At 46.3% G+C, this 15,373-nt stretch overlaps 1 pseudogene; it reads right to left on the bottom strand.

Annotated features, from left to right (window-relative positions):
* Positions 1–11,941: 11,941 nt before the first annotated feature.
* Positions 11,942–12,256, bottom strand: LOC121145129 (annotated as a pseudogene).
* Between the last annotated feature and the right edge of the window lie 3,117 nt (positions 12,257–15,373).

Below are 15,373 nucleotides of genomic sequence, written 5' to 3'. Positions count from 1 at the left end.
AGCTTCCTCTGCTTTCTTAGCCCACAGGTAGGCAGCTGGATGGGAAGTGGAGCAGCCAGGGCATGAACCAGTGCCCATATGGGATCCCAGCACTTCAAGATGGAAAGTTAGCCAATTGAGTCATTGTGCTGGGCTCTACCATTTGTCTTTTTACTCTTGACTTCAACCAAACTTTCCCATAAATACACCACTCTATTGGGCATTGATAAATATGACCATCAAAGGCTTAAACTATTTCCACTCAATTTGTGTCATATAGCAGTAAAATAATTACTATCAGTTTGACCCCAAGTAGCAGGATAAGACCAACCTGCCAATTATTAATAACCAAGTTCCTAAGTGTTCCAGATATAATAGTTGAAAAGTACCATAAACCATCATGGTCTGCTTTAGCTCCTTCCTAGGTACTGTTTTTACATTGATTTTCCACTTATCTCAAATGAATCCAAATATAGCAGGATCTGTTACCATCAGCACATACTCTGCCTTGGCCTACAAAGAGCATATCCAAGGATATTTTGTTAGTAAAATAACCTTGAACAGTAAATTAAGGTTAACTTAAATTTCTTCCAGGGTCAATGTCATGTCACTGATCATTTCAGCTAAAGTTAGGTTATAAAACAAATCAGATAAGCCACAATAGCTCCATTATAGAAACAGCAGGCATAAAGTGCACGTGAATAACACATCAGTTATCTCTGAGAGCCTCTTCCAAGTACTCCAGAGTAACCTCATGTTGGCACGTTCTCCCGGTTAGCTGAGAGCCATGTGACCTACTGATGAAGGTTTCTTAAAAATGTAAAACTTCTTTATGATCAACTTTTAAAAAAGATTTATTTGAAAAGCAGAGTTACAGAGTGAGGGGAAGATTTAGAAAAGTCTTCCTTCTGCTGGTTCATTCCCCACAGGGCTGCCGTGGCTGGGACTGGGCCATGGCAAAGTTAGGAGCAAGGAGCTTTTTTTTTTTTTAATTGTTATTAACATTGTATTATGTGATACAGTTTTATAGGCACTGGGGATTCTCCCCACCCCTCCCACATCCCTCCCCCCATAGTGGATTCCTCCACCTTGCTGCATAACCTCAGTTCAAGTTCAGTTGAGATTCCTTCATTGCAAGCATATACCTAGCATAAAGTCCAGCATCTTATTGTCCAGATAAGTTCAGTGGCCTCTTGGGGAGACCTCTGGTCTGAAGGTAGAGCTAACAGAGTAAAGTTCCGGTCAGTTAAAATCCCCAACAAAACATCAGCATCAATATACAACGTTATGGAATTAATTGACATAGTATTGAGTAAACAATATGTTAAAAATAATGCAAGTTCAATTCTTGAAAACATCTGGGTTGAGACAGTATCAATGACAGGTTCAAAAAATAACAAACAACCAAGCAAAAATTACAGGTTAAATCAAGGCAAACACGTGGTATCTAACCTTTTGGGCTTCACTCATTTCCCTTTGCATTATAGTTTCCAGTTGGGCCCATTTAGCCACAAAGAACTGCATTTTGGTTTTTTTAATAGCTGAGTAGTATTCCATGGAGTAGATGAACCAAAGCTTTCTTATCCAATCTTCTGCTGATGGGCATTTCAGTTGCTTCCATGTTTTTGCAATTACTGATTGTGCGGAGCAAGGAGCTTTCATCTGGGTCTTTTTATTTTTATTTTTTTTAAAGATTTATTTATTTTTATTACAAAGTCAGATATATAGAGAGGAGGAGAGATAGAGAGGAAGATTTTCCCATCCAATGATTCACTCCCCAAGTGACCCCAACAGCCAGTGCTGCGCAGATCCCAAGCCAGGAGCCAGCAGCGTCTTCCGTGTCTCCCACGTGGGTGCAGGGTCCCAAAGTTTTGGGCCGTCCTCAACTGCTTTCCCAGGCCACAAGCAGGGAGTTGGATGGGAAGTGGAGCTGCCGGGATTAGAACTGGCACCCATATGGGATCCCGGCGCGTACAAGGTGAAGAATTTAGCCGTTAGGCCACACCACCGGGCCCTCATCTGGGTCTTGCATGTGGGTGCCGGGGCCTGTGAATTTTGGCCATCACTCATTGCTTTCTTAGGCACGTTAGCAGAGAACTGGATTGGAAGTGGGGCAGCTGGGATTTGAACTGGCTGCCTTAGGGGATGCCAGCAATGCAGGCACAGCTGAACCTATAATGCCACAGTACTGGCCACTCTTATGATGAACATGTAAGGTGCAAACCACAGTACTCTCAGAGACAAATTACTGCCTAACTTCCATCACAGGGTGCTCTTTCCAGTAATCTGGTCCTGGGAGGATATGTATTTGGTACACCCAGAAAGGAAACATTGGGGCTTGCCAAGTGTGATCTCTCACCTGCAGTCTGCAGGAGGCACAGGTACAGAGTACCTCTTTTGTGGCTTCCCAGGTCTGGTTCTTGTTTATGGAGGAGCTGCCCGAAGGCAGTCAGTCCAAACCAAGCTCAGGCTCCATGCCACCCACTGGGCGGCATTCATCCGTGCTACAGAATGACAGTGAAGTTTACTGTGAGTAGGGAAGATACCCAGAGGAGTTAACAGATGTTTTGCGCAGGAGGTGCAGGAGCTGGGCCACTCTGCTGTTTTCAAAGGGCTTCTTGTCAGGATGCAGGAGAAAGGGGAACGACTGGTTGGAGCAGAGAAGTACATCTGAAGTGTTTGCTGGTTCAGGAGAGGAGTGCCTCTCCAGAGCACTCCCCTTCCTGAGGAAAGCTCCAGGGACAGCATGCACAAACCAGCATTTATGCCTTTCTCTCCTGAGCTGCCTGTGGTGCCAGGATGCTGGGATCTGCTTCCACCCCGCACCCAACTCAGCAATAGCTGTAGCCTCACCTTTGACTCTCTTGTTCCCTCCTCACATTTCAGAAAGGTAAAATACATAAACCAGGAGATTTTCCTAAAACTTATGGGAATCTCATTGTTTCGGCATTAAAAAATTTTTTTATTTAATTAATTTTAGAACAAGAGAGACCGACAGACACAGAGAGAGCTCTCATTGGCTGGTTTTACTTTCTCAATGCTTGTGGCAGCCAGGGCTGGGCCAAGCCAACGTCAGGATGGGAACTCAATGCATGTCTTCCACATGGCTGGCAGGAAAACAGGGCGTGGGCTTGATCCCAGGCACTTCAGTATAAGCTAGGAGAACCCCAAGTGGCAGCTTAACCACTGTGCCCTCCCCCGCACCGTGTCCCCTCTTGTAAGGCCATGGGTCACTCTAGGGACACTCAGGGAGGATGCACTCCACAGCATGCATTGTCCTCTGACCTTGACACGCGTCGGTTCAATAAAAGCCAAGTCACTGAATGAAGATACCTGAGCAGCCTTTGGGCTGGACAGTCACCCATAGGATGCACCAACCAGGCCAGCTTGTGACCGCAACCAGAGGAAAGAAAGATGCATTCATACCTAGGAATTCCCATGGAAAATTCTGGATTTTTCTGAGATTTATAACTGTACCCATCTCATGCTAGTCATTGCCAGGGAGTGACCAAGAGATGATTCCTTTCAGGAAGCAGTCACCTTCAGTGTGTGGATTAGGAAAAGGTGAAAGCTCTTTTCAAGTTGTTTTTGAGGCTACTGCTCCAAAAGTCAGTCCAATCTGATGTTTGCTGGGGCAGGGTGGAAGGACCATTAAGAGCTTGGATTATCAGTCTGTTGTTGAGTGGCTTCCGCAATTAAGTTGTGTCATTGTCCCACTGCACATGATTCAATGTCAAAAACATGACACCGATTAGTTTCAAAGGTCACAGTGATATGGCTTGGTCAGTTGATGGCACCAAGCAGTAATTCCACAAGCTGAGACAGAGAAGGTGTCACCGATATCCCTGTGAGTCCAGCATAATCAACACGCCAGGAGTGTGAGCTCATCTGCTGTGAATAAAGGCGTTCGGTTTGGTCAGGAGCCACAAGCTAGGCAAGCAGTGCCAGCCCTTGCATCAGATATGTGGATCACTCAGCCTTGCCCTTGATGATGGTTGTAGTGGTCAGCTTTTCTTTGGAAGATTGACACATTTATTCAAAAGGCAGAGTGTCAGGGAGAGAGGTTTTCCATCCACCGTTTCTCTCTCCTGAATGGCTGCAACAGTAACTCTAGGCCAGGCCAAGGCCTGGAGAACTGGAACTCCAATGTGGGTGAAAGGGGGCCAAGGACTCAGGTCACCTGCTGCTCTCGCAGGCATATTCTCAGGAAGCTGGATCAGCAGCAGAGCAGCTGAGACTCCAGCAGGTACTCTGATATGAAATGCTGGTGTTGCTAGTTGTAGCTGAACCTGCTGCTCCACAAGCCCATCTGCTTTTCATTACTGTGATGAAATAAAAATGAAGTTTCTCAGGCCCGGCGCAGTAGCCTAGCAGCTAAAATCCTCACCTTAAACACACCAGAATCCAATATGGGCACCGGTTCTAATTCCAGCAGCCCTGCCTCCCATCCAGCTCCCTGCTTGTGGTCTGGGAAAGCAGTCGAGGATGGCCCAAAGCCTTGTGATCCTGCACCTGTGTGGGAGACCCAGAAGAGGCTCTGGGCTCCTGGCTTGGGATTGGCTCAGCTCCAGCTATTGCGGCCACTTGGACAAGTGAATCATCTGCCAAGAGATCTTCCTGTGTGTTTCTTTCCTCCTCTCTGTGTATCTGACTTTGCAATGAAAATAAATATTTAAAAAAAAACTTTCTCAAGAAAAGAATTTATTTAGCTCCCAGTTTTGTTGACAGAAGCTGCAGTGAAGGTCCTCAGGGGGCAGCCCTTGCTGCTGACAGCCTTGCCAGCGTGGTACAGAGGCAGCGCATGGCCTTGCAGGGCACCCGGCAGAGAACAGATGCATCTCTGTGAGCCCATGTCTGCATTTCTGTCCCCTTACTTAGAAAGCCACCAGGAATCCATCCTGGGAGGATCACTCTAAGCACTGCCGGCAGATTGAATTTCCACCCTCTTAATACCATTAATACTGACTTTGGGGTGAAATTTCTGCATGAGGGGCTGGCAGTGTAGTCTAACGGGTTAAGCCACTGCTGCCTGCAACGCTGGCATCCCCTTATGGGCCTCTGAGTTCCAGCTGCCCCACTTCCTTATCCAACTCCCTTAGTGCATTTGGGAGAGCTGCGAGCTGCAGAAGATGGCCTAACTGCTTGAGCCCTGCCACTGCTGGCAGACTCAGATAAAGCCCCTGGCTCTGCCCTGGGTGTTGCAGCTGCCTGGCCAGTGACTAAGAGGATGGAAGATCTTTCCCTCTATCTCTTCCTGTGTCTTTGTAACTCCGCTTTTCTAATAAATGATTCAGTCTTTTTTTTTTTAAATAAACTTCTGCAAAAGCTCAGTACAAATCATATTCAAGCTACAGTAGCGGGTGACATACTGTGTAGTACAATGATGCCCATTAGTAGCCATGGTGACAAGCAGGGCGGTACCTGCAGCAGTAGTAGTTTGATTTTGATGATTTTTAGCAGAAAATGGGCCCCTCCCAGGCCAGCTGCACGGGGTACTCACACAGCTGATATCTGTTCCCACCATTCATCACTCCAAAGTCAGGTGTTTTCAGTCCACTGATCTGTAGTTTCTGAGCGCAGACCCAAGAGCCAGCCACTGGCAGCAGCCCAGGAGTCCGTATAAATAAAAGGTGCATTTGGCACAGTGTAACAGCTCGATTGACTGATTCTCCATCTCCAAACACTGGGAGTTGGTTTGTGTTCCAACTGCTCCAGTGCCAATCCAGCTCTCTGCTTGTGGCCTGGGAAAGTAATAGAGACTGGCCCAAAGCCTGGGCGCCCTACACCCACATGGGAGACCCGGAAGATGCTCCTGGCTTCAGATCGCCTCAGCTCCTGCCATTGCGGCGATTTTGCAAGTGAACCAGTGGATGGAAGATCTTTCTCTCTGTCCTTTCTGTGAAAATCTGCCTTTCCAATAAAGAGCAATAATCTAAAAAATAAAACAAAACGAAAAACAAATGTATCATGAAAACTTGGTCAGAGCTAAGAGGCTGGCTTTGAATTCCACCTGCTGAATGCCATAACCATGTACATTTTCCGTTCTACACAGGCAGAACTGAGGTGGGACAGCCGTGGCAGCTCAGATAATGCCCCTTTGGTTTTAGTTTAATCAAACAGTCATTGAATTCAGGCCAGACATTTAGGAGAAACTGACTGGAGATTCCCTGAGGACCCAACAAGTTTGTTTCTGGCAGGGGAAATTAAGAAAAAAAAAAAAAAAAAAGAGTTTCTCCCAGGGGAAGAGCTGCCACCTTTTTTTTTTTACAAGTCTAAAATGCCTCTGGGGACAAAACAGTGCCTTTCTGGAATATTCCATTCTCAGTTGACAAGCAGATTGAACCTTTCTTACCTGATTGGTCACTCAGTCCCAGCTGAGCCATCCAAACATGAGAATGTCAGACCAAAGGCCACTTCTCAGGTGGCGTCAACAAGAGCCCAGGAGCAGGCTCGCTGCTGTTTTTTGAAAAGAGTCTCCGTGGCAGCTGTGTCAGGGAGGCCCTGAGTCCAAAGCTCCAAGTACTCCCTGAGGTGGCTGGCGCGCCTTGTCAGAGGCCTCAATCAGCCAAATCATTAGCCATTGAAGCTTGGGAGCCAGCAGGCTCTTTGGGACTGTGCAACCTCAAAAGCATACCCATCTTTATTTCTTTTTAAAGATTTATTTATTTATTTTTATTGGAAAAATCAGATGTACCGAGAGGAAGAGAGACAGAGAAGATGTGCCATCTGATGATTCACTACCCAAATGGCTGCAATGGCCAAAGCTGAGCTGATCCAAAGCCAGGAGCCCAGAGCCTCTTCTGGATCTCCCACACAGGTGCAGGATCCCAAGGCTTTGGGCCATCCTCAACTGCTTTCCCAGGCCACAAGCAAGGAGCTGGATGGGAAGCGGGGCCACTGGGATTAGAACTGGTGGTGTCCATATGGGATCCTGGTGTGTGCAAGGTGAGGACTTTAGCTGCTAGGTTGCTGCACTGGGGCTATTTTTTTCTTTGTAATTACTGTACTTGAAAGTTGCAGAGACGGAGAGTTGGAGCTCTCAGGCACTAAACAGGGAGATGGATCAGAAGTGTGCAGTGGGACTTGAACCAGTGCCCACGTGTGATATCGGCACCGCAGGCGAGGATTAGTCCCTCACATCACTGCATCAGCCCCAACCTCGCACTTTTCTACATGCAGCTTTTCCCAGGTAGGAAGATCTCCTCTGACATTTACAGGACAAGGAAACACATGTATGTAACATATCAATTCCTACATACATTCAGATATAAAAGCAGCAGTAGGAGCCTGTGATATAGGAGTGCTGGCTCAAGTACCAGGCAAATTCAAGTTCTGGCAAATGCATCAAGGAAATTAGCACAAGATGAGCGAGCACTTGGGCCTCTGCCACTCACATGGGGGACTTAGATGCAGTTCTAGGCTCCAGCCTGCATCCTGGCCCAGTCCTGCCTCAGTCCTGGCCCCTGGGACCATTTGAAGAGTAAATTAGGGCCTGGCGTAATGATGCAGTGGTTAAGGTCCTCACCTTGCACGCCTGGGATCCCATATGGGCTCCGGTTCTATCCCAGCAGCCCTGCTTCCCATCCAGCTCCCTGCCTATGACCTGGGAAAAGCAGTCGAGGATGGCCCAAAGCTTTGGGACCCTGCACCCGCGTGGGAGACCCGGAAGAGGCTCCTGGTTTCAGATTGGCTCAGCTCCAGCCGTTGCGGCCACCTGAGGAGTGAATCATCGGATGCAAGATCTTCCTCTCTGTCTCTCCTCTCTGTATATCCGCCTTCCCAATAAAAATAAAATAAATCTTTAAAAAAAAAGAGTAAATTAAAATCTCTTTTTCTTCCAAATAAACACGTGTATCTACACATACACACACCCTGCATTTTAAAGCAACAACACACAAGTTCATGTTAGCTCTCTTTCCACAAGTGAACCATGCCAAAACCCCATAGATCCTCACAGGGCCCTGTCTCTTATAGGCCTGGATAGAATAGTGGTGTCAGCACCTGCTGCGTGTGCCCTGAGTCTGTCTAACAGAGTCCCACACATTTGAGTTCCTCACATCCTGGATGTTCCTGAGTGTACTTGGTTGGATCATGGGCGTTTGAACCCCCTTAGTGCTACTTTGGTCCCTTTCCTGGCCACTGATTTTTAAAAATTAATTCACATCAAAGAATTATAGAGAAAAGGAGAAGCAGAGCAAGAAATCTTCCACTCTCCAGATAGCCACAACATCCAGCGCTGGGCTGGGCTGAAGCTAGGGGCCAAGAGCCCCATTTGGGTCTCCAACAGGGATGGCAGGGGCTCAAGTACTGGGCCATCCTCTGCTGCTTTTCCCAGGCTATTAGCAGGAAGCTGGGTTGAAAGTAGAACAGATGGGCCACAAACCAGAATATCAGATGCCAGGTGGGGAGAGGGCATGGGAGGGATCGATGAGCACTGGAGAGTGACGGGCAGTGCACGATGTGCATTTCCTCTGTTTCCAGCAAGGCAGTGGCTGACCACAGCATAGCAGAACTGGAAATTTTTTCTGTCCTCCGAAGCCCTATAGGAGGCAGTGACATCCTCATTTGCTTGCACTGTTTCAGCCTTAGGAACCCTGGTGGCTATGTGTTCTGAGTCTAGGATTTGTGCCCTTTGGGGGATTTGGGCTTGGCTCACACAACAGTGACCTTTTCGAGCAGTCCACTTAACCTGGCATATCTGCTGCCCTATTATTAAAACTGCCTAAAATTAAACCTGAGCACTAGGGGCACTCCCTAGCATGGTGGGGCTGGTTGCAAGAAGATACCTCAATTTCTTTGGGTTTCTTTCTCCTTCTTCAGTATGTTACCTCATCAGCATTGCAATCCAGATCTGGGGTGGTAAGAGCCTTAATATTCTAAATGCCTTGTGTATGGTTTCCCATAGAATTTAATCTGTTTTGGGGAAATCTGTGAGGCACCAAAACTCCTTTTACTAGTCTAGATGTGTTCCAAAAAATCCAAACAAAATAAAACAAACCTGAAGACCTTTTACCAGCCTTTCACTGCAGATGGATTTAAGATTAGCATGACAGGGCCAGTGTTGTTATACAGTTAAACTGCACAAGGGCCCCCAGCAGCCCATATCAGAGCATCGGTTTGAATGTTCCACTTCCAATCCAGCTCTCTGCTAATGTATGTAGAAAAACAGCAGAGGATGGTCCAGGTCCAAGTACTTAAGCCCCTGCACCCATGTGGGAGGCTTGGATGGATTTCCTGGTTCCTAGCTTTGAGGCCATTTGGGAAGTGAACCAGAAGGTAGAAGATCTCTTTCTCTCTCTCCTCCATTCTCTCTGTCACTCTGCCTTTCAAATAAAGTGACTCTTAAAAAAAAAAAAAAACTTAGTATTGAGGCTGGCATAATGACATGGTAGGCTAAGGCTCCTCCTGTGGTGTTGGTATCCCACATGGACACTGGTTCTTGTCCTGGCTGCTCAATTTCTGATCCACCTTTCTGCTTTTGGTCTGAGAAAGCAGTGGAGGACAGTTCAAGTCCTTAGACCCACACACCCAAGTGGGAGACCCAAAAGAAGCTCCTGGTTCCTAGTTTTAGATCAGCCCAGCTCCAGCTGATATGGTCATCTGGGGAGTGAGTTAGTGGATGGAAGATCTTTCCTGCTTTCTCTGTCTCTCCTTCCCTCTGTAACCCTGCCTTTCAACTAAAAATAAATATTTAAAGAAAAAAAAGGGGTTAAGATGATAGACTGAAGGAAGGATTGTGACATAGGACAAAAGGTTGCAGATATAGAACTTTCAGTGACTGGTTCCTTCCCCCAAAAGCTTGCAGCAGCCAGGCCTGGGCCAGGAGAAATCTTGGAGCCAGGAGCTTGATCCAAGTCTCACATGTATGGGAGGAACCTAACTACTTGAGCCATCACAACTTCCTCCCAGGATCTGCAATCAGGAACCTGGAATCAGAAGCTGGAGCTGGGTCTTAACTCCGGGAACTCTACTGTGGAGCACCAACATTTAAAAAACTATTTCATTTGAAAGGCAGAGTTATAGAGAGAAAGCTATCTTCCATTCCACCCTCAGTTCACTTCCAAATGGTCAGAATCCTTGCTTCCTAGGCACATTAGTGGAGAGCTGGATTGGAAATGGAGCAGCTGTACTTGAACATCCGACACCCAGAAGGGAGACCAGCATTTTAAGCAGCACTTTAATCCACTGAGCCAAAATGCCAGCCCAGGAAATTGGCATCTTACCCAGCATCTCAACCAGTAGGCCAAATGCTAGTCCCTAATGACTTTCTTCTTCAAATGTACTGATTCATTGACTGATTCGTTCATTTTCCTGTGTTTGAAAGGCAGAGAGACAGACACACATCTTCCATGTGCTGTTCACAACAGCTGGACCCAAGCTGAAGCCAGGAGCTGGGAACTCCCAACTCCAACCACATCTCCTGCAAGGATGACAGTGACAAAAGAACGTGAGCCATCTCTTGCCACCTCCCAGGGTGAACATTAGCACGAAGATGGAGTCTGAAGAAGAAATAGGAGTTGAGCTCAGGCACTCCCAGATGGGATGAGGTTATCCTAACAAGTGTTTATAAACCACTGTCCCAAATGCTGGCTCCCATTGTTGACAACCCTTACAAGCATCCACACACATAGCCTTTCAGCTCCCAAAGAAACCAGCTCCAGTTCCAACAACTCACTGGATTCTGCCCCTGGTAGGTACAAATTTCCCTTCATGCCCAGTGCCAATGCAGATCACTTTATTTTCTCAAAAATAGTGAAAGTGAGTCCCAGTTGCTAAAGTGTGAACACAAGGCAGAGTATCAGATTGACAAAAGTTGTTTTCCCATTCAGAAGAGAAACAGCAACCACCACTGGGCTGTTGGGACAACTGTCATGGAACATAAGATGGCCTAAAACCACCTCTCTAATTTTTCTTCTTTAATAAGCTGTAAGATGAGAACCATGTCTAGCCTGTATGATCCTGTAATCAATAAGTTCCCACAAGTTTTCTGCTGATTCCTGTGAATTTCCCTAAAATCCCAGCAAGCCGACCAAACAGCCTTATCCTTTCCTTCCTTTCTCAACAAGCCACATGTCTGTCACCATCCTATCCTTGCTACAGTCAAGAACTACCCTACGGCAAAATCACCAGTTTGTCAGTTTTGTGAGTGTGGCAGAAGATACAAGACTCCTAGGTCAGGAAGGACTTCATTACTCACTGCGGTAGCATTCATGAAGATGCCAGTACATCCGTGCACCAGTTATCCAGGTCCCAGGACCCATAGCATGATGCAAAGAGGTCCACGTGTCACCAGTGTATGCAACTGGCTGCATTACAAGAGGGAACTGAATTCTTTTATAATATACAAGGTAAACCTGTCTGCCCACTGCCCTGGAATGGAATGCCAGCTTCCCAAACCATGAATATCTTAAGCTTTTTCATACCCTAAATCTGTTACAACTCTTGCTGTTGCACTAAAACAGCCAGACCAGATGCAAATGAACTCATGCAGGGGCCAGGTATTGTGGCACAGTGGGTTAAAGCTGACGTTTTCAGCGCTTGTATCCCATATTGAAGTGCCCAAGACACTTTATGCTTCCTGTTAATGTACTTCAAGGCAGCCAGTGATGGCTCAGGTACTTGGGTTTCTGTCACCCAGGTGGAAAAGCTGTTTCTTGGCCTTAGTCTGGCCACTGTAGGTGTTTGGGGGAATGAACCAGCAGATGGAAGGTATCTCTCTCTCTTTCAATTGCAAAAACAATTTTAAAGATTTTGCATAACAATTCAATAAAACATTATTTATGGGTATTGAAATCTGATTTCATTTGCATATCAAAGTAATCTTAATGATACTTTTTTTTTTCTGGGCCAACCGTGTTTATTCAGGGCTATGGGCCCCAGCCTGGGCTCCTCAATGGAGTCCTCACCGGGAGCCTGGGGTCTCTTGCTGGGGCAGGGATGCTGTGTCTGCTACCGCCCTGGCTCACACTTCATAGAGGACCACTGGGAAGTCCACGTGGATGTGAGGGGGATCTAGCTTCACGATGCCCTGAGGAATTAGACTCTTATGCATCCACCTCAGCTTGGCCCACTTCTGTACATTCTTGGTGACGATTGTCTCCTTGTAGAACTTGTGAGCCAGTTCTACATGGAGCTGCGGTGTGTGAATATGAAGGGTGGCATGGTTCAGCCTCAAGGCTGCACCAGGGCTTGCTCAGCATGCGGCCTCCGGGCTGCCGCCCCCTGCCCCCAAGACAAAGGGCCATAGAGCCTGAGCTTTGGGGCCGGTGGAATCCATGACAGGGCTGCAGGCGCATAGTGGACTCCGCGGCTATTTGGCTCTCACAGTGCACAGGGAGCCATCATGTCCTGCCCAGCCGCCGGTCGCATTGCCTCCCTTAACGATACTTTTAAATAAAATCACCACATTTAAAATAATTTATTTGTAGGCTATAGGAAAACAGCAAGACCAGATTTGCTGGATGTGGCTCTGATGACTAAGATTCATGTAAATTAACATGAATTCATTTAAGAGGTGACATTTTGGGGTGCTGATGTTGTGGTGTAACATGTTATGCTGCTGCCTGGATGCCAACACCCCATGTCAGATTGCCAGTTTGAGTCCTGCTGCTCTGCTTTCAATCTAGCTCCATGCTAACATGACTGGGAAAGTAGAGTGTTATGGTCCAAGTGCTTGGGCCCTTGCTAACCACATGGAGACATGGGTGGAGATTCTGGCTCCTAACTTCAGTCTGATACAGCTCCAGTGTCCATGCGGAGTGAACCAGCGGGTAGGAATCTCTGTGTCTTTCTCTCTGTCACTCTTTCAAATAAAACTTTTTTTTTTTCAATGAGCAATGGGACTGACACTATGGCATAGTGAGCAAAAACACCTCATGTAATATCAACACCCCTGTGGTGCCAGTTCAAACCCCAGCTATTCCTCTTCTGATCCAGCTACCTGCTAACACGGCTGGGAAAACAGCGGAGGATGGCTCAAATGTTTGGGCCCCTGTACCCATGTGGGAGACCTAGGAGAAATTACTGGCATCTTCCCAGCTCCAACCATTGCAGCCATTTGGGGAGTGAGCCAGTTCATGGGAGACCTCCCTTTGTCCCCTCTCTTTTTCTGTAACTCTTTCAAAGAAATAAAATCTTTGGAAAAAATGAGCAAAATCAGAGACTTATGTATCAATTTAATAAAACCTCTAAAAGATTTTGTAGAAAATATGAAGTGCATACTATTATATATACCTTTCATGTCCAATATTAAAATGTACAAAACAATATTATTTGAAACTATAAAACTGTTCATAAAAAAACCCAGAAAAATCAGGTAACAATCACCTCTGAGAGAGAGAACAGAATTAGAGTATACACAAGGGAAACTTGTGTGGCAACTTTACCTATAGTATTTTATACCTTAAGGTCAGTGAGAAACACACATATATGTGACATAGCTCATTATTTTAGATTGTTTTTAAAGTTCCATTGTAAAGTAGTTTCCATCCCATGTCTCTATGAACAATTCAGGGCTGAAGTCATCAGATGAGTTTATGAGAAGGTAACCAGTTTGGTGGCCAGCACGCTGGACTGGACAGAAGGTCAGAGCCTGTGCAAGCTGAGGAGGGCATTCTTACCATGCAACAACATTGATGAGCTAGGGGTTATAACAGAAAATTGGTCAACAACACAGCCAAGTCTCATTATTTGTGGATGCCTCAGCTAAGCATTTACTGAGCTGCTAGCCTTTATTTGTAACCTCAAAATACTGGCCATTCCAAAAGATGCCAAGGGCAGCAAACATTTGTGCCACCTACCACATCCACTCCTCACTAAAGCTTTGTTCTGGGTTCCTGTTTCAGTTGTTATTGTGCCAGCAAGTGTCTTTTTCACAATCTCTTTAGGGCAGTGTCTTTGCTTTTTTATGAAGTCATCATTTAAAATGCTCCCCAATGCTTAGTGCTGAAGTGTTTCCTTTGCAAATAGGCTGTGATGTGCTTTACCAAGCATGAGTTATCATGCTGCTGGCCATGAATTTAACATTAATGAGCCAACAATGCACAAGGAAGCTTCAGAAATTCATGTGGGAGCAGGCATTTGGTCTAGCAGTTAAGACACCCACATCCCACATCCGAGTGCCTGTGTTAAATTCCCAGCCCTAACCCCTCTGCCAGCTTCCGGCCAATGCAGACCCTGGAAGGCAGCAAAGTAGTGGGATCCTGCCACCCACACAGGGCATGCACATTGAGCTCGATCAGGGTTCGGCCCCAGTCCAGCTCCAGCCATTGTGGGCATCTGGAAAGTGAACCAGTGAATGAGAGCTGCCTCTCTCTGAATCTAAAAAGTTCATGGAAAATGGAATTAAAAGTTTATTTTGGGGCGATGCAGCAAGTTAAGCTGCCACTTGTGACACTGGCATCCCATATGGGCACCAGGTCCAATCCCTACTGCTCTGCTTTCTGTCCAGCTTCCTGCTAAGCATCAGGAGGATGATCCAGCATCCTGGGAAAGCATCAGAAGATGATGAGTAGCCTGGCCCTGCCACCTTTCAGTCTCCTGACTTCCACCTGGCCCAGGCCATCATCCACTTTCTTCTCAAGTACATCAGCAGGGAGTTGCCAACACGAAGCAGGGACTACTGGAAAATGAATGGGTTTGGTGAAATTATTATGCCAGAGTAACTTGATTACACTTGTGGCCAAATTTCTAGTGGATAATGGACACATAAACAGAATAACTCTGACTTCAGCAACATAACTGATCAAAAACTCCTATCTTGGTAAATAAAATGGAAAATGTACATGGGAAATTAGAAAAGTTAAGCATATCCAAAGCCCTTTGTACTTGTACTTTGTAACCTGTGCAATGTTTCTGTCAACACGAAAGGCATGAGTCATCTTAGTCAAACATATGGAATTTAGAAGACTAGCTCAGGGCAAGAGTTTCACGTTCTGATTTGAGCTGCTGCCTAGGATGCACACATTCCAACTCAGAGAGGCTGGGTCGAAGTCCCAGCTCTGCTCAAGGTTTCTAGCTGGGAGGTAGTGGCTGATGGCTCAAGTTGCTGGCTCATTGCCACCAATGGGGGATGACCTAGACAGAACTGCAGGAACTGCAGGCTCTTGGCATCAGCCTGGTCCAGCCCTGACTGTTGCAGGCATTCAGGGAGTAAATCAGTGGAGGGAAGATGTCTTTCATTTCTGAAATAAAGTGAAAATAAAGAAATAAGTGTTTTAAAAAGACAATGACAAAGAAGCCTATTTAAAGGAAGGCGATTTCAAGGGAAGAAAGAATAAATGACATGAAAGACATCTGCCTTTAAACTAAATTTTTGGGTGCTGGCAGTGTGGCATAGTGGGCATTCATATAGGGCACAGTGCCAGCATCCTATACAGGTGCTGGTTTGAGTTCG

Source organism: Ochotona curzoniae, unplaced genomic scaffold (genome assembly GCF_017591425.1).
Source record: "Ochotona curzoniae isolate NIBS_2020 unplaced genomic scaffold, NIBS_Ocur_1.0 scaffold_3208, whole genome shotgun sequence".
NCBI classification, from domain to species: Eukaryota; Metazoa; Chordata; class Mammalia; order Lagomorpha; family Ochotonidae; genus Ochotona; species Ochotona curzoniae.
The sequence above is the reverse complement of the archived record's forward strand: the minus strand, read 5'-3'. Positions and strand labels throughout refer to the sequence as shown.